Below are 23811 nucleotides of genomic sequence, written 5' to 3'. Positions count from 1 at the left end.
CTCCCCGAGACTGAGACTCAATCCTGTTGGGGAGGGCTTGGCCATGGCTCACTGACCGGCAGGGAAGTCACCATGGTATCATGCTGGTAGAACTTTCTGGAAATCCACCCTCTGAAATTTGCTGGTAATCTACCCCCGGGGTTGTGAGGAGAGCTGCTCACGGGCGTCTCATGGAAGCACTTCACTGCAAAGTCACTCACAGAGCAAGGTGCCGGGAGAAGCCACGACTGGCAGCACTGCAGGGCCCCGGTGCCAGAAAGCTGCCCCCAAATGCAGGAGCCGGCCAGGCAAGGGCATGACAACCAGCAGGCAGAACTCTGTCCTCCTGCAGTATCCCCCCCCCCCAATACACACACCCTGTATGGACACTTAACAGGCCAGCCAGCAAGGAAAGTATGTCACAGGCCCAGATCCATTTTTGCAGAAAAGGCAAAAAGGAGGAGTTTGGAACTGACAAGCAATGAGCTGGTAGCCAGGACCCCAGGACCCCAGGCAACCTTGAAAAGTCCAGGCGGGGGGGCACCCGGGTAGCTCAGTTGGTTAAGCATCAGACTTGGGCTCAGGTCAGGATCTCACAATTCCTAAGTTCGAGGTTCACAGCAGGCTCTCTGCTGTTAGCACAGAGCCTGCTTCAGATGCTCTCTCTCCCTCTCTCTCTCTCTGCCCTTCCCCTGCTAGCGCACTCTCTCTCTCTCTCTCTCAAAAATAAATAAACAATGGGGCACCTGGGTGGCGCAGTCGGTTAAGCGTCCGACTTCAGCCAGGTCACGATCTCGCGGTCCGGGAGTTCGAGCCCCGCGTCGGGCTCTGGGCTGATGGCTCAGAGCCTGGAGCCTGTTTCTGATTCTGTGTCTCCCTCTCTCTCTGCCCTTCCCCCGTTCATGCTCTGTCTCTCTCTGTCCCAAAAATAAAAATAAACGTTGAAAAAAAAAATTTTTTAAATAAATAAACATTAAAAAAAAAAAGTCTAGGCATAGTCATTCCCCTCCCAAAATACACCTGCACATTCACTTGAACACTGTCACGTCTGCGAATCTTGTGCCCTTGGCTGGCCATTGTGTTCCTGATCGCCATGCCCTCTGTCTCAGCTTGCCCTCCTCCAGCTTTGCCCCATGTGGAGGCAGGGACACCTCCTGTCCTGGTTCCTCACAGCACAGCTAGGACCAAGTTGTCAAGACTCAACAAAATTTAGCAGAAGCCTCGGGGAAACACAAGGGGATTACAGAACAGAAAAGAAAAAAGCGAAAGCCTAATCATGGTCCCCCCAAATGTGAAACCGTCCCGAGGGCTCCCTACACTGTCTCTCTCTCCTTAGCCCAAGCCCCGCGCAGGGAACCAGCGTGTGTTCCCCACCCCCCCACCAGAGTCCAGGCTGCAGTGCCGTGAGGCCCAAGCGAGAGAGAGACAAGTTTCTCTTCCCCTTCAATCCTAGTCCCGCTCCATTCAATACAGAATAATCTGCAGAGATAAGCTCTGTGTAAAGATGAACATTCACCTAATGTTAGGATGAGAAACTTAGTCTCCCCAATGCCTGAACTCATTTATCAATCCACTTACGGAGCACCTACTCAGCACCTGGCACTGTACTGGGCAGTAAAGACCTAATCTGAGCAACGGTTACCATCTGAGGGAGGTGGATAGTAAATAAGTCATTTTGCAAGTAGTTCTTTTTTCTATCTCTGCTAAAGAACACAGAGCATCTAATAATGAGGGTTAACACAGTCCTAAAGAATTAGAGAGGGACCCCCTGGAGAAAGCAACGTTTTGCTGAGCTCTGAAGGATGACTGAAGCGGAACATTCCAGAAAAGGGGAATGGTGAATTTGAGGCTCTGAGGTGGGAAAGAGCTGAGGCCATTTGAAGAAAGGGTTTAAGGACAGAGCTACAGGAGATGAGGCCAACGGGGCACATCAGAGCCACTCATGCATGCTCGCGTAGGCATGCGAAGAATTTTGGATTTTATCCTTCCAACAATGGTCTAGCTGGGGGTGGAGAACAGACTGGAGAGAAGAGCAGACACTGGGCCTGGAGATAGAGACTGAGCAGTAACAGGCGTGTAGAAATGAAGCACAGGCCGGGGTGTGGCTGGAGTGCCCTGGGGCAAAGACTGTGGATAGAAGGGACAGAACTCTCTCAAGGTGAACTTGGGTGAGCAAAAAGAATGGGGAAGGAAGAGCCAGCAAGCTGGGGGACAATCAGGAAGTTATGTTGGATCCTCTTCATTAGCAAGATCGGCGTCCCTGTGGAATGACCAAAGGCCCCGTGAAAGCAAATTGATTCCAAAAATTGAATTCAAAATTCCATGCTTGGCAAAGACAAGAACAACTTGAAGGTTTTTAAAAAAGGCAACCTTACTTTCCTCCCCATCCACTCACTTCATAGCCCTCGAAAGTAATCAGCCAGTCTCCTATTATTTTCTAAAAAGTTGAAAATAATATTAGTTGTAACCCCGCTCCCTAGAGATACCCATTTTGTTATATTCTCTTCCAGAATCTTTACTTAAAATACCCAAAGCTAAACGCCGCAGTTCATCTTTTTATCTGCATTTTCTGGCACGTAAAAGGTGCGAGCCATGTTTGCAGAATTGAATTTTGTTTCCAAAATCTTCCCCAGTGCGGTGCAGTATTTCTGATAGAAGGACACTGAGCTGATGGTCATACCTCCCGAGTTCTACAACAAGTTTTCTTAAAACACCTGTCTCACTTGGGGAAGATTTTTTTTTCAAGCTATGGCTTTTTGCTCCTTTTTCTCTTTCCCAGCACCTAAGAGAGTCTTCCTGCCATGTAAATAAAGTCTCTGCTGCAGCCTGGGCCCTGCTGGCACAGAAACCACCACACACACACACACACACACACACACACACACACACACACACAACCACTCAAGAATGACCATGTTTTGGGGCACCTGGGTGGCTCAGTTGGTTAAGCGTCCAACTTCGGCTCAGGCCATGGTCTCCCAGTTCGTGGGTTTGAGCCCCACGTCGGGCTGTGTGCTGACGGCTCAGAGCCTGCTTCGGATTCTGTGCCTCCCTCTCTCTGCCCCTTTCCCGCTCATGCTCTGTCTCTCTCTATCTCTCAGAAAATGAATAAACATTAAAAAAAATTTTTTTAAATAAAAAAAATGACTGTGTTTAATACGTATCTCCACAGAGCTCAAAAGCAGTATTACAACCTGTTCGTGGGCAGGAATGAGGATTCCAGCAACAGTTACTTCCACTAAGTGCTTTTCTATACTTCATACCCTTAACGTTAACAGGCTACTCGCCATCTCCCTCCCAGCACCCCAGGATCCAGTAGAGAGGCGAACACCACCACGGTGACTCCGGTCCAGCTGCCTCTCCAGCATAGGCAGGCAACTCTGCCAGTGTGCCAGGCTAATTTTGGAACAGTCAAGATTTCTAGAGGATAGCCTTTTCGAGGAAGGCCACATCTGTCCTTTCTGAAGATCACTTGGTCACATACAAATGGGTCTTTCCTCTGCCTGCTTAGGAACTTGCACAATTTACTTCACTACATTTTTCAAACTTCTGAAAGAAAGTAGCAGGATTGATTATAATTCTAAAAAGCTGTGTTTAACCTAAAACTCTAGATCCACCCTCTAGATCGATTGTCTTAAAACCATTTGCACAGGGATGCCTAGGTGGCTCAGCTGGTTGAGCGTCCGACTCTTGGTTTCTGCTTAGGTCATGATCTCATGATTCGGGAGTTCAAGCCCCATGTCAGGCTCTGTGCTGACAGTGTGGAGCCTGCTTGGAATTCTCTCTCTCTCCCTCTCTCTCTCTCTCTCTGCCCCTCCCTGCTTGCACTCTCTCTCTCTCAAAATAAAAAAAATAAAAGTTAGTTTTTTTAAATGTGTATATGGTGTGTAGTTGAGAGGTAGAGTTGGGGGGGTCTGTCTGTGCACCTGCACGTGAGGGTGATGGATCTTCCTTCTCTGGATTCATTTGACCAGTTTCCCTTCCCACTGACAAGTTCAAAGGGTCTAACTTTTTTTTTTTTTGATAAATCTCCCCCCCTTTTATTAAAATTCTAGTGTACTTAACAGTATAATATTAGTTTCAGGTATACAATATAGTGATTCAACAATTCCATACATCGCTCAGTGCTCATCATGATAAGTTTACTCTTAATCCCCTTCACCTATTTCACCCATCCCCCACCCACCTCCTCTGTGGTAACCATGAGAGTGTTCTCTATAGGTAAGAGTCTGGGTTTTTTGTCTCTTTTTTTCTGTGTTTTGTGTCTTAAATTCCACATATAAGTGAAATCACATGGTATTTGTTTTTCTCTGACTTATTTCACTCAGCGTTATACCCTCTAGCTCCATCCATGTTGTTGCAAATGGCAAGATCTCATCCTTTTTTAGGGGTGAGTAATATTCCCTTGTATATCTATACCACAACTGCTTTATCCATTCATCAATTGATGGACACTTGGGCTGTGCCCATAATTTGGCTATTGTAGATAATGCCGCTATAAACACCGAGGTGCATGTATCCCTCTGAATTAGTATTTTTGTATTCTTTGGGTAAATACCTGGAAGTGTAATTGCTGGATTGTAGGGTAGTTCCACTTTTTTTAATGTTTCTTTATTTTGAGAGAGAGAGAAAGCAGGGGAGGGGCAGACAGAAAGGGAGAAGGAGAATTCCAAGCAGGCTCCATGTGGTCAAGTACAGAGCCTGAAGTGGGGCTTGATCCCCTAAGCAGTGAAATCATGACCTGAGCCAAAATCAAGAACTGAATGCTCAACGAACTCAGCTCCCCAGGCACCCCAGGACAGTTCTATTTTTAACTTTTTGAGGAACCTCCATACTGTCTTCCAGAGTGCCTGCACTAGTTTTCATTCCCATGAACAATACACAAGGGTTCTTTCTCCCACCTCTTGGCCAAAATTTGTTGTTTCTTGTGTTTTTTACTTTAGCCATTCTGACAGGTGGGAGGTGATATCTCATTGTGGTTTTGATTTGCATTTCTCTGATGATGAGTGGTGTAGAGCATCTTTTCATGTGTCTGTTGGCCATCTGGATGTCTTCTTTGGAGACATTCTGTTCATGTCTTCTGCCTATTTTTTAATTGGATTATTCATTTTTGGGGTGTTGTATAAATTCTTTGTATATTTTGGATACTAACCTTTTACTGATAAAAGGTTACTGATACATTATTTGCAAATATCTTCCCCCATTTAGTAGGTTGCCTTTAATTTTGTTGATTGTTTCCTTTGCTGTGCAGAAACTTTTTATTTTGATGTCGTCCCAATAGTTTATTTTTGCTTTTGTCTTCCTTGCCTCAGGAGACATATATAGAAAAAGTTGCTATAGCCAATGCCAAAGACATTACTGTCTTTGCTCCCTTCCAGGATTTTTATGGTTTCAGGTCTCACATTTATGTCCTTAATCCATTTTGAATTTTTTTTTTTTTTTGGTATGGTATAAGAAAGTGGTCCAGTCTCCTTCTTTTGCATATAGCTGTCCAGTTTTCCCAAAACCATTTGTTGAAAAAACTCTTTCCCACTGTACATTCTTTCCTGCTTTGTCAAAGATAAACTGACCATATATTCATAGGTTTATTCCTGGGCTTTCTATGCTGTTCCATTGATCTACGTGTCTATTTTTGTGCCAGTACCATACTATTTTGATTAGTACAGCTTTGTATTATGTCTTGAAATCTGGGATTGTGATATTTTTAGTTTTGTTCTTCTTTTTAAGGCTGTTTTGGCTACTTAGGGTCTTTTGTGGCCCCATACAAATTTTAGGATTGTTAGTGCTAGTTCTGTTAAAATTGCTGTTAGTATTTTGGTTGGAATTGCTACAGATTGCTACGGGTAATGTGAAAATTTTAACATTTGCCCTTCTAATCCATGAGCATGGGATATCTTTCCATTTGTTTGTGTCATCTTCACTTTCTTTCATTGGTGTTCTATAGTTTTCAGAGTACAGGTCTTTCACCTCTTTGGTTAAGTTTATTCCTAGGTATTTTATTATTTTTGGTATAATTCCAAATGGGATTATTTTCTTAATTTCCCTTTCTGCCATTTCATTATTAGTGTATTGAAATGAGATGGATTTATGTACATTGATTTTGTATACTGCAACCTTCCTGAATTAATTTACCAGTTCTAGTAATTTTTTGGTGGAGTCTTTAGGGTTTTCTATATATAGTATCATATCATCTGCAAACAGTAAAAGTTTAACTTCTTCCTCACCAATTTGGATGCCTTTTATTTCTTTGTGTTGTCTGATAGCTGAGGCTAGGACTTCCCGTAGTACGATGAATACAAGTGGTAAGAGTGGACATCCCTGTCTTTTCCTGAACTTAGGGGAAAGCTCTCAATTTTTCACCATGGAGGATGATTTTAGCTGTGAGTTTTTCAAGTATGGCCTTTATTATGTTGAGGTTTGTTCCCTCTAAACCTACTTTGTTGACAGTTTTCATCATGAATGGAGACTGTACTTTGTCAAATGCTTTTTCTGCATCTACTAAAATGATCATATAGTTCTAATCTTTTTTCTTATTGATGTGATGTATGACATTGATTGATTTGCCAATATTGAACCACCCCAGCAACCTAGGAACAAATCCCACCTGATCATGGTGAATGATTCTTTAAATGTATTGTTAGATATTGGCCTGTAGTTCTCTTTTTTTATAGTGTATGTATCTGGTTTTGGTATCAGGATAATACCTGCCTCATAGAATAAATTTGGAAGTCTCCTTCCTCTTCCATTTTTTGGAATGATTTGAAAGAATAGGTATTAAGTCTTGTTGTAAAGTTTGGTTGAGGGGCACCTGGGGAGTTTAGTCAGTTAAGCATCCAACTTCGGCTTAAGTCATGATCTCATGGTTCATGAGTTCAAGCCCCGTGTCAGGTTCTGCTTTGGATTTCTGTGTCTCCCTCTCTCTCTGCCACTCCCCTACTTGTGCACACGCTCTCTTGCTTCTCTCTCTCTCTCTCTCCTTCTCCCTCTCTGTCTCTCTCCCTCTCTTTCTCCCTAAAATAAATGTTAAAAAATTAAAAAACAATAATAAATAAATAAATAAATAAATAAATAAATAAATAAATAAAAGTTTAGTAGAATTCACCTGGGAAGCCATCCAGTCCTGGACTTTTGTTGGTTGGGATTTTTTTTTATTATTATTATTATTACTGATTCAATTTCTTTGCTGGTAATTGGTCTATTCAAATTTTCTATTTCTTCCTGAATCAGTTTTGGGACGTTATATATTTCTAGGAATTTATCCATTTCTTCTACGTTGTTCAATTTGTTGGCATATACGTTTTTCATAATATTCTCTTACAATTCTTGTTTTTCTGTGGTGTTGGTTGTTATTTTTCCTCTTTCATTTCTGATTTTGTTTGAGTCTTCTGTCTGTCTGTCTCTCTCTTTGATGAGTCTGGCTAAAAGTTTATCAATTCTAGGGGCACCTGGGTGGCTCAGTCAGTTGGGCAGCCGACTACAGCTCAGGTCATGATCTCACGGTCTGTGAGTTCGAGCCCCGCATCAGGGTCTGTGCTGACAGCTCAGAGCCTGGAGCCTGCTGCCGATTCTGTGTCTCCCTCTCTCTCTGCCCCTTCCCTGCTTGCTCTCTGTCTCTCTCTCTCTCTCTCTCTCTCTCAAAAATAATTTAAAAAAAAATTTTAAGTTTATCAATTCTGTTGATCTTTTCAGAGAATCAGCTCATGGTTTCATTGATCTATTCCATTGTGCTTTTAGTGTCTATTTCATTTATTTCTGCTCTAGTCTTTATTATTTCCTTCCTTCTACTGGTGTTAGGTTTTGTTTGTTCTTTTTTGCAGCTCCTTAGGTGTCAGGTTAGGTTGTTTGAGATTTTTTTCTTGCTTCTTGAGGTAGACCTATATTGTTATGAAATTCCCTCTTAGGATAGCTTTTGCTTCACCCCAAAGACTTTTGGACCACTGTGTCTTCATTTTCATTTGTCTCCATGTATTTTTAATTTCCTCTTTCATTTCTTGGCTGACACATTCACTGTTTACTAGTATGTGATTTAACCTCCATGTATTTGTGTTCCTTTCAAATATTTTCTTGCGTTTGCTTTCTAGTTTCACAGTGGTCAGCAAAGATGCATGGTATGACTTCAATTTTTTTTTTTTTTAATTTGCTGAGACATGTTTTGTGGCCTAACATGTGGTACATTCTGGAGAATTTTCCATGTGCACTTGAAAAGAATATGTATTCTTCTGTTTTAGCATGGAATGTTCTGAACATATCTGTTATATCCATCTGGTCCAATGTGTCATTCAAAGCTACTGGTTCGTTGATTTTCTGTTTGGATGATCTGTCCATGGATGTAAGAGGGGTGTCAATGTCCCCTACTAGTATTATATTACTATCTATTAGTTCCTTTATGTTTGTTGTTAGCTGCTTTATGGATTTGGGTGCTCCCATCCCATATTTATAATTGTTATATCTTCTTATTGGCTTGTTCCCTTTATGCCTATACAGTGTCCTTCCTTGCCACTTGTTATAGTCTATTTTAAAGTCTATTTTGTCTTGGGGCGCCTGGGTGGCGCAGTCGGTTAAGCGTCCGACTTCAGCTCAGGTCGTGATCTCGCGATCCGTGGGTTCGAGCCCCGCGTCGGGCTCTGGGCTGATGGCTCAGAGCCTGGAGCCTGCTTCCGATTCTGTGTCTCCCTTTCTCTCTGCTCCTGCCCCATTCATGCTCTGTCTCTCTCTGTCTCAAAAATAAATAAAACGTTAAAAAAAAAAATTAAAAAAATTTGAACCCATTCTTCACTCCTCTCCCCACTACATCTTAGGTATATGGTGTCATAATTTATATCCTTTTATTTCATTAATCCCTTAATTGATTTTTATAGCTATGCTTATTTTTACTGCTTCTGTGCTTCCTACTTTTCTTATTCCTACTTATGGTCTTTCCTTTCTACTCAAGGAGTCCTCTGTAACCTTTCTTGTAAGGACTGGGTAAAATTCCTTTAACTTTGTTTGTCTGGAAAACCCTTTATCTCTCCTTCTATTCTGAATGATAGCCTCACTGGATACAGTATTCTTGGCTGCAGATTACAGCACTTTGAATATATCATGCCACTCCCTTCTGGCCTGCAAAGTTTCTGCTGAAAAATCAACTAAAAGCCTTGTGGGGTTTCCCTTGCATGTTACTATTTTCTTTTCTCTTGCTGCTTTGAAAATTCTCTCCTTATCACTACTTTTTGCCATTTTAAGTACTCTGTGTCTTGGTGTGGACCTCCTTGGGTTGATTTTGTTGGGGCTCTGTGCCTCCTACATCTGGATTTCTGTTTCCTCCCCCATATTCAGGAAGTTTTCAGCTCTTTTTTCTTCAAATAAATTTTCTGCCCCCCCTTTCTCTCTCTTCTCTTCCCATGATTTCTATAATGCAAATGTTATTACACTTGATGGTGCCACTGAGTTCCCTAAGTCTATTTCCATTGTTTATTGTTATGTTTCTCTCTACTGTTCAGTTTGATTAATTTCCCTTACTCTGCCCTCTGGGTCACTAATTCATTCGTCTACTTCCTCTAGCCTGCTATTTATTCCATCCAGTGTATTTTTAATTTCAGTTACTGAGTTCTTCATTTTCTAATTGGTTCTTAAAAAAAAAAAAAAAGCCTCCACACGCAGCATGGAGCCCAACTCAGGGCTCAAACTCATGACTCTGATATCAAGACCCAAGCTGAGATCAAGAGTTGGACACCTAAACAACTGAACCACCCAGGTACCCCTCTGATTGGTTCTTTTTTATGTTTTCCAACTCTTTGTTGAGGGTCTCACTGAGGTTCCCCACTCTTTTCTCAAGCCCAGAGAGTTTCTTTATGACCATTACTTGAAATTCTCTATCAGGCATATTACTTATCTCCATTTCATTTAGGTCTCTTGCTGTTATTTTGTCCTGCTCTTTCATTTGGGACATATTCCTCTGTCTCCTCATTTTGTCTAACTGTCTGTGTTTATCTCTACATATTAGGAAAGTCAGCTATGTCTCCTGCTCTTAAAAGTAGTGACCTTGTGAGAAAACAGTCCTGTAATGCCCTATGGTGCCATGTCCCTGTTCACCCAAACCTCGTGCTTCCAGGGTATCTCCTATATGTGGTGTGTGTGCCCTGCTTTTATGCCTAAGCTGTTTTGCCCTTAGTAAGTCATCTGCAATGGCTCTCTTTGCCTGCTGTGGGCAGGATTTTGTCCCTGCAGTTGTCAGTGGCCCAGGCTGGAGCTGTCTTGGGTTTGAGTTGAGTCAGACCAGACGTTTGCCAGAGATGCAGTAGCACCGAACTGCAGGGCACTTTCTACGTGCTGCCCCAAGGAGCTTTTGTTGGTGGGTGGGGCCTGCAATCAGACCAGATGTCTACTCCCAACCCACTGCTCGGGCCCCGGTGGGACTGATGTATGTGGTTATCTTTTCCTCTTCCTGGGGAAGGAGTCACTGTGGAGTGGTGCTGGCCCTGGTCAGGGCTGCCCGCACGATGCCAGGCTTGTGGTGCTACCTTGGATGGGCTCCAGCCAAGCGTGTATTGGAGGGGGCAGGTCTGCAGGAGAGCACAGTGGCAGGGCTTGTGGTGCCAGCAAGGTCTTCTGTTCCCGGAGAAGACTCTCAATGATCCCTGCCCCTGTAGCACATGCTCTGAGATCAGTAAACAAATCTCCCTCTCTTATACCTAAGGTGTTTTTCAAACCACTGTTTCTAAGCTCTGTCTCCACGGGCTGTTTGCTGTGCTGCCTCTTTAAGTTAATTATTTTCTGAATCAAAACTTCAGACTTTCAGCTCCACTGCTTGAATATAGTACCTATTATAATGCTATATACCTTAAAGATGTCCGGTCAATTCTTGCCACAAGGTGGTTATACAGCCAGCATTTATTTTCACTGGAGCCTTCAGCATAGGAAATGTGTTTGCTAAGCCCATAAAATTTCCGTGAAATGCAAAACTTACAAAATATGAGCACGCCTTTCCTCTCAGGTTTCCCTTTATGGCCCTAAGTTCCACTTTCTCAATTCCCTCATCCCATTAAACTTGCTCTTGGACTTCATCACAGCCTCTCTGGGTGGACTCTCCCTGAATTCCTTTTACTTCCTCCCAACCCCGTTCATTATGTTCAGACATTTCCACTCTCTCTTCAACAGCACAATCTTCCTAACCTTCTGTTATGTACGTGCTGTGGCGGCTATTTATCGAAAGCATCGGCGTTTGGGGTTTGGATGCCGCAGTTCTAAGTGGACCAGAAGAAAGGAAAAACAGATATACTTCTGCTTGCTGACAACAACTTACTCCACATTTGAAGTTGAGGGTTGATGTGGAGTCTTCTGATATACGCACAGGATCTTTAGAAGGGAAGTGATTTTTTAAAATTAAACTACCTAGAGAATGGTCTTGGCCAGGATATTAGCGTAGCAGCTTTCTCCTAGTAAGAAGAGCTATGAGATCTGTTTAGGTATACTGGTGTGTAGTTGAACAGGCACACATGAACTATTTTGTACCTCCTCCAAAAGTTATAATTTGGTGATGATACACAACTTTGGTTCAGTGTTTCAAAACTGGGGTACTAAGTGAGCTAAAACCTGACCTTGAAATGAGATTTATATGCTTGTCAATTTTTTTTTAGTCCAATATGTCTCAAAAGAAAGAAAAAGTCTCAGGGTATCCTATAACTATTATAGTAAACATTCATCAAATATGTCATTTATAACATCTATTTATGCATATGAGGAATATTTGCATGTCAATACATATAGACTTACCTGATTCTCTAACGGCCTTATCCTTTTGCATTTTTAAAAAAAGAATTTGCAAACTTTAGTGAGAGAATAGATAGTGTCATGCAGAAAAAAAAATCTGCTTTTTAAACTTTGTGTCTAACATGTAATGTAAATACTTGTTGAATTAACAGATACAGAATGAATGAATCTTTATTGTCTTAAGTTAAAGCAATAATACCTTGACCTTGTAGCTACTCTTTCTTTTTTTAACCCGAACTTTCTAACTATAAACTTTAAATAAAGCCACAAGCTTTAAAATCCCAGCTTCAGGCTTTTAAACCAGATACAGGTTTCTGTAAGACTATTTATAACCTTTCCGTAAGAGATTAGATTTGTATCCTTACACTATGAACAACAGGTTTCCACTAAAAAATAAAAAATCATTTTGACATTAAAATTTTCTCTTCTAGATTATTATACAATTACCATCAACATCTGTGGTCCCCAAAGGCATGAGATGGGTGAAATCTTTCTGCCCTCAATTCTTCTCCGCTATTGGATCGAATTTTTAAAATGGTGATAGTTTACCATTTCTTTCCAAAAAGGAAAGAGAGAAAGAAAACATAGCTGCTGTCTATTCTTTAAGCCTCTGGAATAGTTTCCTTCCTTCCTTCCCCCCACCTTCTATCCCCCTTCTCCCAAGAAGGTATGGGGAGCTACGTTTGCATATTTTTATGACTTCATGTCATGGGAATGAGAGCCTCGGCAAACACGCTTTCCCTTGTGTAATTCCCTAATAAAAACAGGCAGCCTGTTTTAAACAAGCAGCCCTGAGAACCGGAGATGAAGCAAGAGCCCAGCCCGGGAGGCTGCTCTGCTTTTTTCCTCTCACCTCACCGCCTGGCTTTCTCCATCATCTGCGGACACGTACCCTTGCCAGCAAGGCCACAAGCGAATCTATAAAGCCCTTCCGGTTCCTTTTGACTAGGCGGACCCGACGGGTCCCAGGTTTCAGAAAATGTCTTTGGAAAAGCACCGTTTTCGACAACAAGAGGATATTAGTCGTGTGCCCGGAGGCCTAACTCGACCTGACCTGTGACGGAGAAATGCACCCACCTCGGGGACTGTTAGGAGCCGGCAGGGCTCCGGTTGCTGCCCGCTCACGCAGAAACCCGAGGGCATCCCGGGTTTACCCACTGGAGGAGGAAGTGGCTGAGAAATCCAGCTTCCTGTCCCAGGGATGCGGTACTAGAAATGAGCCGTCCGGAGACACGGCCTCTGCTGTGTCACCGGCACCATCCCGGCGGCGAGCTGAGCGGCGGGGTGATGACCACAGAGGGGGGACCATTAGCCCAAACGCTACCAGCTCCGCCAAGAGTAAACGAGCGAGCAGGCGGTGTGTCCGAGGGCCACCCGAGCGGTCCACGGCCCCCGGGACCACCCTCCCCGCCTCTTCCCCCCGGAAAAGGTACATTTTGCTCCCATGTCCTTCCAGCCCAACACAGCTTCAGCAGTGCGAGGGCTGACTCGTGGAGGAAGACAGAAAACGAAGTCCAAGAGAACGAGTCCTTGCCACCTGACTCCCACCCCACCGAGGGCCGGCCCGTGCACACCCACCTTGCCCGTCCCCCCCTCCCCTGGTTTTCCTCCCCGCCTTGTGCTTCGGTCAGAGCACCCCTGTTTCCCACGCTGCTGGGAGCCGCCCTGCACCTCTCCTGACCTCCACTCCCACAGCCACTGGGTCCCCAGCCTTCTTGTTACCTCTCCTGGTCTCCACCGTTCCTACCAGTCCTGCCCAGACGCGCACCCCAAGTTCCTGGCCACCCTCTGACGCTTCGGGACCGGCGAAGTGGCCTGGTCTGTGAACACCTCCCAGGGTCTGTCTGGGGGGGGACCAACTCTGTACTTCTGCCGCATTATGACTATTCATTCCCTAACTGGAGAGTGGACCCGAGGGTGGGAGCACATCCTCATCTGTGAAATGGGACGACAATGTGACCCATCTCACTAGGGGGTTACAAAATGCAAATGAAATAACTTATCTGAGGCACAGAGCTCAGGGCTTGGCACAGAATAAACATTCGATTTGTGTTAGGTTATCACCAGCCTGTGAATTTCCTCCCCCCAGGTCAGTATACAGGGAGGGTGTTGCTGTTCCTGGACCAGGACTCAGAACATCATAGCCCCTTCAGGGCTGCTCCCCACACGAGTGGGCAGTTTCCTCCGCGGAGCTGTGTCCCTCTCCTGCTGGGCACGTACGTTTTGCAAAGCCCTGCTCAGTGATGGGGCTCAGTGCTTTGCCCCCCACGGGGCAGGAGTCTCTTCTGTCTTCCCCTCTGTCACATTAGCTTCCTCCATTCGTTAACAAGAACGAGGTTCTGAAAAATCGCCTTTTCCCCTTTCATCTGGGAGCTGCTCACGGATAACTCTCGCAGCCTCGTGTTCACCTTTATCTGAGGGAGGAGATAAGGAATATTGATAGAGCTCTTTAGAGATGGCACCTGTCACCTAGCCCTCCCTGCTTTCCAGAAGCCACATGGGTGGCAGAGGCTCCCCTTTATTAAAATTCCATGGCCTCTCCTTTCCTAGCCATACCATGCTGCATCATCCCAGATGTGATTACACTAGGAAATGTCTATAAGGCACCAACCATCATACATTTTCAAGGAAAATGAATATCATCGACATACCTATGTGTGTGCACATGCATGTGTGTGTGTGTGTGTGTTCATTCATGCTCACTGCTTGGTGTAACACCTAACAGGCCCTACTGGAGACAGAATGTCTGGTTTAAATCCTGGCTTTAGTTCTTACACTAGTCCTGTGACCTTAGGAAATGACTTATCCCTCCAAACCTCAGTTTCCTCATGTGTAAATGGGGATAATGATAGCATGTACCGGATGGAATCCTATGGGGACTAAATGAGCTCATATCTGTAAAGCACACAGTAAGCACCATTTAAGTGTTATACAAGCTAAAAGCAATGACAGAATCCTCTTATCCTGATGCTTTCTTTTCAACATATTTTCAAACATGAAAAATAAGTACTATGTGGCACAGTGTGGGCTGTGTCCAATGGAGGAGGTCTTTACTGCTCTTTGATGGACGGATATCTGAATTCGCATTAACAACACAGCCCTGCATCACTCTGTGGAACATAGATGACTTCAGCACAAAACCCGCATTGCATAAAGAAACTCAACTATATGCTACTCTAGGGGGAGAAAATTCGCAGACTGGTGATACACCTAACGTTCATTGAGCGTTCACTCTACGCCAAGCGCTGAGCTCAATGCTTTAAACAATTCATTTCATTTGCAGCTTGTAACTGCTAATTGCAATAGGCAATATTATTGTCCCATTTCACAGATGAGGAGTAACCTGGGTCACTATAAGGATAAGCAACCTGCCCGTGGTCATAGACCTACTCACCAGCTGACCCAGAGTAGGTGGGGCTGATCACCAATTGTATGGGGGAAAGCTGGACTCTTCATTTTATTAATGAACTCCTTTCCATTTTGGAAATACGGTTCCAGATTTCCAAGGTAATTATCATCATTACCACATGGATGTTTATTGAATATTGGCTGAGCATTGTAATGACAGAGCCTTACCCTAGGCTGTGGCCTTCCGTGTTCCTTCCCCAATATCTCCTCTAGGTCCTGGGATAGAAGTGACACCATACACAACCCTGGCTGCTGCTAAGGGCTTAAGCTATGAACTTTCTCAAGGGACATCTGTGCTTTAATTGAAACACTGACGATACCTTTGAGAAACCAAGGAATGATCATACGCGATGCAATATCAGACATTCCTATAAGCAACAAGGACAACTTAATTGAGGAGGACTCTCCCGAGCCCTTCCGTCGCTCCGACAGATCTTCCCTGAGAGTCCACATTTATATGAGAAAATATCACAACTGCACTGAGTCATTTAGATACTTCCCTTCCTGGTGGGACCTTGGCCTGAGTTCTTCCTTGCTGCAAAGTACACATGGTTGTAAACTGTACCTATTTCCTCAGTCGGTGTCAGTTCTGACTCAAGCCGGTTTAGACCAGCTTAGCGAAACAAGAGCCAGAAAAGCAAAGCCCCGGACCCTTGCCATATTGATACAGTTAAGGCAGTTGATAACAGGGTAGATAGAAACTAGGGAACTCCTATGCGGGGAGAGGCAGATCTGAACACTGTGGACACAGGGCCGCCTGGATCACCCTTGTAAGGAAAATAGAGGCTCAAATCCTGAGTTTAATATAAAATGTGAGGACCAATACAGAAACCCAATGGTCTTTCCTTTCCCACTATTGAACTCAGGTCGGTTCACCAGCCCACCCATTTCCAGTCAGTAGTTGCGTGAGTTTGTCAGGCTGCTGTAACAAGCGACCACAAACTGGGTGGCTTTAGACAACAGAAGGGTGTTCTCTTCCAGTTCTGGAGACGGGAAGTCTGAAATCAAGGTGTCAGCAGAGGCACCATCCCTGGGGAGGCTGTAGGGAAGAACCTGTCCCATGCCTTCCTCTGCCCTTCTGGTCGCTGCCTCCAACCGTGTTCCTTGGGTGGCAGACACCTCGCTGTGATCTCTGCCTCTCCCTTCCCATGGTGTTCTCCCTCTGGGTCTCTCTTTTCTTCTTCTTCTTTTTTCAGTTTTTTTAACGTTTTATTTATTTTTGGGAGCCAGAGACACGGAGCACAAACTGGAGAGCGGTGGAGAGAGAGGGAGACACAGAACCTGAAACAGGCTCCAGGCTCCGAGCCATCAGCACAGAGCCCGACGTGGGGCTCGAACCCACGAACCGTGACATCGTGACCTGAGCTGAAGTCAGGCACTTAACCAACTGAGCCACCAAGGCACCCCCCTGACACTGCTGACCCCAGCGACACTGCTCTGGGATCTCCAAACCTTCTCTAGGTTATTTTATCCCCGTCCCCAGGGACAAGGGCACAACCCAGCACAGCCACCAGCTAAACTCTCTGACCCTCTCTGTACCCCAACTCCCCCTACCCTGTGCCCGAGCCCAGCACAAGTGTTTTTCCCCAGTCTCAGAGTAATAGGTGGTGGGGGTGGGGGTGGGGGCACTGCCCTTAGGATATCACACATGCTCCTCTGTTCTACAGTTTTCCTTTGAAGTGCCCCAAATGAACAACCTGGTTCTTAACTTTATGCTTCTAGAGATGGAAGAAGAGATTCTACTAGACCAACCCTTCTGAAGTGAAAAACTAGCAGTAAATCCAGATAAACTATTAAGCACACACAGTCATGTTTGGAGCCATTAAAGAACTTCCCAGTCACTGAGGTCTAGGACCAAAATCTCTGAAAAAACGGAATTTTGGAGACAGGAGCTCAATTTTAGGCTTCCCTTGCTCCTGTAGGCATTTGCCAATCGCTAAGCTGCCAAGGCAGCCAGACGGAAGGTATCTGCAAGAATTGGGACCCATAAAAGTCTGGCATCCAGAAGACATATAGAACTCAGACAAATCAATTAATAAAAAAAATAAATCAGCCATTGCAATTAGAAAATGGGCAAAAGATTGGAACAGTTACTACACAAAAGGAGATACCCAAATAGCTCATAAACATGCAAAAAGATGCTATCCTTCAGTCATCAGGAAACTAAAAACTGAGACAACAAAGAAACCCCACAACATACCATCCAAATGGCTAAAACGAAAAAAGGCGATAATCTCAAGTGTCGGCAAAGATGTGTATAAGTCTCATACACTGCTGGTGGGAGTATAAATTCATACAATCACCTTGGAAAAGCTTTTAAGAAAATGGCTACAAAAATGAAGCAGATGTAGAACCTCTGACCCCATAATTCTGCCCCCTGGCATACATCGACAGAAATGCACTTAACTGTGCTCAGTGTAGGGATAAGAATGTTTCTAGCATCATTACTTGCATGTAATAGTCCAAAAAACACACAACCCAAATGTCCCTCAACAGTAGAATGGATCAAGTGTGATATATTCCTATTATGGAATACTATATAGCATGGTAAATGAATCAACTTTTGTATGAAACTTACAACATAATGTTGAGAGAAAAAAAGCCAGACATACATTAATTCGTACCAGGTAGTTCCAGTTCTAGAAAGTTAAAAACAGGTGAAACTAATCTGTGGTGTAGGTGGCAGGACAGTGGTTACCTCTGGGGACTGTGGAGGGAAGGGAGGTGTTCTAGAAGGGTCCTATTTGTCGAGCGGGACTGGAGCTACACAGGGGTGTTCATTTGGGCAAATCCACAAAGCTGCATGTTACAGTCAGTGCATTTTTCTGTATAATATGTAATTTCAATAGAAATGTTAGTAAGACAAACATTTATCACTCAGACTCTTGACACTGGAAGATGCTGAAAGTCTTGACACTATAGTTTTTAGTGCACGTGGTCTTTGTGTAAAATAGGATATAAACATCAAGACTGGAATTGCTTTTTGGATCTCATCACTAGACCTGTTCAGATCTGCCTGTTGGCAAGGCCTGTTCGTGGTCCTCACCTCCAAATGGAAGGTCTTGAGGTGAAATTCATAGATCACTTCATCTTCGTGAGCTTACCTCCAGATTTTGCCCGTTTTAATTTGGTATGAATTTTCTTTCATTCCTGCCAGAGTCAATCAACCAAGGACTCGTTCTACCCTGAAAAGCAAACTTGCTGTCACAGTGTTCTTCTCTCCAGCATGGAGGACACAAAGACACCAAGCTCTTTGTCAGGATCCCTCTGAATCCCTGAGACCAAGGTCCACTGCTCCCAGATCTGACCTCTCCAGCCACCCTGACCTTGCCTTATTTCCCTTTGTGCTACTCTGTTACCACGGAAAACTTCCCTGGTGTCCTCAGCTGCCTTTTAACACTGTACCCTGTCTTGGTGACAGGGACCGTAGGTCCTAAGAGGCAGGACCGTGCCTTACACTCCTATTTATTTATTTATTTATTATATGAAATTTATTGTCAAATTGGTTTCCATACAACACCCAGTGCTCATCCCAACAGGTGCCCTTCTCAATACCCATCACCCACCCTCCCCTCCCTCCCACCCACCATCAACCCTCAGTTTGTTCTCAGTTTTTAAGAGTCTCTTATGTTTTGGCTCCCTCCCTCGCTAACCTTTTTTTTTTTTCTTCCCTTCGCCCATGGTCTTCCGTCAAGTTTCTCAGGATCCACATAAGAGTGAAAACATATGGTATCTGTCTTTCTCTGTATGACTTATTTCACTTAGCATCACACTCTCCAGTTCATCCACGTTGCTCCAAAAGGCCATATTTCATTCTTTCTCATTGCCACGTAGTATTCCATTGTGTATATAAACCACAATTTCTTTATCCGTGCGTCAGTTGATGGACATTTAGGCTCTTTCCACAATTTGGTTATTGTTGAAAGTGCCGCTATAAACGTTGGGGTAAAAGTACCCCTCTGCATCAGCACTCCTGTATCCCTTGGGTAAATTCCTAGCAGTGCTATTGCTGGGTCATAGGGTAGATCTAGTTTTAATTTTTTGAGGAACCTCCACACTGTCTTCCAGAGTGGCTGCACCACACTCCTTTTTAAATGCCACAGCCTTGGCATGATCTCTTGAGCAAAGCTGTTGCTCAGAAGTATTTGCTATCAGATGGATAATAACACTTTTTTCCATGCTGGCCTCCTGAGGGGCGAAGTTCAGGAAGGAAGAATAGGAACATCCTGAGCTTAGTCTAATCCCTTTAATACACAAATCTGCCACACTCACGTGACTCAAGGATTCATTATACAAACCTGTCTGCGTGTCACACGTGGAGAAGTGGCAGAATGGGTGATGTTTTGGCAAAGCCGCAGTCCCGAAGCAGAAGGGGCACCGGGAGAAGGGCCTTGGGCTTCCAGAGCTCCTGCAACGGTGGGCTGAGAGCAGACACGCAGAATTCCTCCCTGATGAGGAAAGATCCTGGGTCAATTCTTGGTTCTACCCACAAGTCTCATTATTAATGACAGATGGTATTCATCGGTTGCCATAGCGTGCCAGGCATCATGCTATCTTTCTTTTTAAGTTTATTTATTTACAGGCACCTGGGTGGCTCAGTCGGTTGAGCGTCCAACTCGGCTCGGGTCACAATCTCACCATCTGTGTGTTCGAGCCCCACATTGGGCTCTGTGCTGACAGCTCAGAGCCTGGAGCCTATTTCAGACTCTGTGCCTCCCTCTCTCTCTGCCTCTCTCTCTCTCTGAAAAATAAACATTAAAAATACATTAAGTTTATTTATTTTTGAGAGAGGGAGAGAGAGAATCCCAAGCAGGCTCCGCGCTGTCAGCACAGAGCCTGACTCGGGGCTGAAACCCACGAACCCATGAAATCAAGACCTGAGCCGAAATGAAGAGTCAGACGCTTAACTGAGCGAGCCGCTCAGGCGCCCCCGGCATCATGCTACCTTATTTAATCTTCAAATCAACACAAGGAGGTAGAAATTGTTACTTTGCTAAAGCCGAAACGGGAGAAATAAGTTGTCTGGGTTTTCATGGCCAGTAGAAGCAGGAAAGCCAGGATTCAAATCCAAGTTCCCTGTCCTCCAAAGCAAGGGCTGAGGAAAACACGAACACAGAGAACTAGTCAGTCGTGAAAGCAGCCTAGGATGTGACACGAGGTGCATATAAACAACTGTCTTACCAGACAGATTCTAAGTGCCACAGGAAGAGAACCCGCAAATGCAAGGATCGTTTGTGGCTGTGGGAGGCTCCATCAGGGGTCCTAAGGTGGGCGGGGAAATGTCATCTCCATGTTACGATATGATGAAAGACCGAATTCTCAAAGTGGTGGCCTTTCCTATAATCAGCTGGTGGGGCTGAGCCGAGCGCACATTTTCAGAATTCCTCCTTGAAGAGGAGGGATCTTGGATGTAGACATCCGTGGAATAGAATTGAAAAGCTAGAGCTGTGCCTCTAGGATATCCCCTCCTGGCCACGCCTCCACCGGCTCTCTCGGCACCACGTGCAAGACCCTGAAAAGACCGTGGTGGGGGCGGGGGGAGGGGGGCTGTAATAGGACGTGCCTGCTCTCCAAATGCCTCTCAGACCTTGGTATGTTCATGGCTTTTTATTGCAATAGAGACACCAGCTTATCTGTTTGCAATAGAAGCAAATTGAGAAAGACTGGTTTCATAAATGTTTGTGGGGTATATTAGTATCTGGAGAAAATAGTAACTTTCTTTTGAAGCAAATAAATGACTTCACTGTCACTGTCATATGTTTGCTGTGATACAGCATTTGTGGAAGTTGCTACAAGTTACCGCCCAAAACTTCAGTGTTTACATTCAGCCTTTTGTATTTATATTTAGGCACTGTGGTTTACTTCCTTCGGCATACACCCCAGCACAGCTCTAGTTTGGGGCCCTGCATTTTAGAGCACGGGCTACAGATTCAGGGCCCAAAATGGGGTAAATGGGGAAGGCGTGAGAAAGATTCCGAGTCAAGCCATGTTTTCCACTTATCGTGCAGAGCACTTTTTCGTGGAGATCTTCTAAGTTTCCAGTTCTTTCACTGAGGCTTTGTTTGAAAGGCTGGCCCACGGGCTCCCAACTTGTGGGCTGAAACATTCTTCTACAAGAACATCGTCACAAAAATGGTGTGATATTAAGAGGCAGAAGCCATTCGTCTCCTATTTGCTCAAATAGTGTATATGTATTTATTCCTTCTTCATCAGCTAAGAAGCATGTACTCTGTGCCTGCCAGGCACAGCCCAAGCCCCTGAAAATATGAAGACGTGGCTCCCACCTTAGAGGAAGTTCCAGACCATCGTGAGTTAGGCTTATCCCACTTGAGGACATTTGGGGGCCAAGGAAGAGGGAGCAGCCAAACCTACTACTTAGCATGTCATCCTACAAGAGGAGAGTGAACAAGCCCAGCCTGGGGGATCGGAGTCACCTGTCCATCGCCAGCCTGGTGGCTTTCTGACGGCCACAGTCTTAGCTCGATGCCCAAAGTGACACATCTCTATCTGAAGGCCTGTTTGAGTTGCCATCCGAAAGGACATGGGCATACTTCGTAAAACGTCAAAGCCTTCCGTCAGAGCCTGGATCAAAGGGAAAATACAAAACTGTGTTGCATTTCAGAGCTCAATCCTGCAATACAGTCTCCAAGGCAATGTGGTCTTCGTGTTTTCGTATTTCATGCAGTTTTATCTTCTGGGTACTCCCACAAATATGTAGACATAATTTAAATGAGAGGGACAAATGTGGCTATCGATTCGGTGGCTGTGAAAGATGGTGACAAGGAAATTAGACATCAGGAGTAGAAAATAGTCCAGATAAAGGGGATGAACAAACAGCCTGCATAGCTTCTCTGCTTGTGCCCCTAAGGAAAAGCAGGAGCATGGCATGGGAGGCCATAAAAGTGCTGCTCAAAATAAATACACGGGGTCTATATGGGAAAGCTTCCCTCGCTTGTCCTCAGAGTCAACCATTAACTAAAGCAGATGTTTGTGTCATCGAGGTGAGGCAACACTGCAGACATTAAGATCGCGAGCTTTGGAGGGTTGTCTGCGTGGCTCAGTCAGTTAAGCGTTCGACTCTTGATTTCAGCTCAGGTCATGATCTCATCGTGAGATCGAGCCCCACATCAGGCTTCTCGCTGAGCATGAGCCTGCTTGGGATTCTCTCTCCCTCTTCCTCTCCCCCAAATAAATAAACATTAAAAAAAAAAAAAAGATGATGCACTTTGGAGCAAATGGAGCTGACAGGAATGTTACTTCCATTACTTTCTAGCTGTTTGACTTAAGACAAATTCCTACAATTTCCTCTGGCTTCCTCAGTTTCCTCATGTGTAACGTGGGGACCATCTGGGGGACCAATGTGGGTGTTCAGTGCATTGGCCTGCCTGTGACTGGTGTATACATACATATGTATATAATATATATAATTATATATGTTATATATATAATATATATTTATATATATTTAAATATATATATTTATGTATATGTATATAAATATGTATACATAAATATAATATATACATAAAATATATATTATATATAAATATATAATACATACATAAAATATATATTATATATAAATATATAATACATACATAAAATATATATTATATATAAATATATAATATATACATGAAATATATATTATATATAAATATATAATATATACATGAAATATATATTATACATAAATAGAATATATACATAAAATATATATTATATAAATATATAATATATACATAAAATATATATTATCTATAAATAGAATATATACATAAAATATATATCATATATAAATAGAATATATACATAAAATATATATCATATATAAATATAGAATATATACATAAAATATATATCATATATAAATATAGAATATATACATAAAATATATATTATATATAAATATAGAACATATACATAAAATATATATTATATAAATAGAATATATACATAAAATATATATTATGTATAAATAGAATATATACATAAAATATATATTATATATATATATACATATAAAATGTTAAACAGTATTTAAATATCAGAATTTCCAAAAATATAATTGGTACTATATGTAATTTGTTTTTTGGAGGAGGTGACTTTTCAGTGTAAAAATGTAAAAAGCTGGCCCAAGCCAGCTTTTAAAAACTGCACTTCCCGGGGCCGCCTGTTGGAGGTGCTGCGTGTATCCGGGGAAGTGCGAAGTGTTCATAAAAAGCAGATGCAGCCAGGCCTTCAATACCGGTCCCCCTCCCACACGACACATGTTTTTACACTTTCTCCAGCAGTGAGTGTAGTTTTAGTCTTTGGAAAAAGCTTCCTCAATTATATGAAATTAGCCATTTAGCACGTAGTAAGAATGCACCAGGAAAGAGCATTCAGGATTTCCATTTCACGAGACATTTCGGGAGAGGGCTGAAATCCGAGACGGGAAGGCTGTGTCATAAGGAGCGTGGAGGTGCCCCATCAGCAGAGGCCCTCCTGCTGTGTGCACCGTGGGTCCAGGCCTGGGAGCCCAGGGCCGTGTCGCATTCCAGCAGGGGCGTTCCTTCCCCACAGACACTGCGGCTTGCCTCGTGAAGCGAGTGTTAGTTCACATTTCTGCCAGCTTCTGGGGAAAATGCTTCTAGCTGCCCCAGGACAGGACACTCCCCCCCCTCCACCACCTCA

The 23811-nt window shown here is 43.7% G+C and overlaps 1 protein-coding gene across 5 annotated transcripts in view; it reads right to left on the bottom strand.

Moving 5' to 3' along the window:
* TIAM2 (TIAM Rac1 associated GEF 2) overlaps window positions 1-23811 on the bottom strand; it is a 266318-nt gene that overhangs the window by 227737 nt on the left and 14770 nt on the right. For 2 of the 5 annotated variants that reach the window (XM_086708200.1, XM_086708190.1), the window contains exon 1: window positions 19434-19574. The exons of 2 other annotated variants lie outside the window; for them this stretch is intronic. The gene's annotated coding sequence lies outside the window, so the exon portion shown is untranslated. Of the gene's footprint in view, window positions 1-19433; window positions 19584-23811 lie in introns of those variants that run through there. One more of the 5 variants, XM_086708193.1, reaches the window with a different exon arrangement.

This window comes from Puma concolor, chromosome B2 (genome assembly GCF_028749965.1).
Source record: "Puma concolor isolate L17-30 chromosome B2, mPumCon1.1.hap2, whole genome shotgun sequence".
NCBI classification, from domain to species: Eukaryota; Metazoa; Chordata; class Mammalia; order Carnivora; family Felidae; genus Puma; species Puma concolor.
Note: the sequence above shows the minus strand (reverse complement) of the source record. Positions and strands in the feature narration are given on the sequence as shown.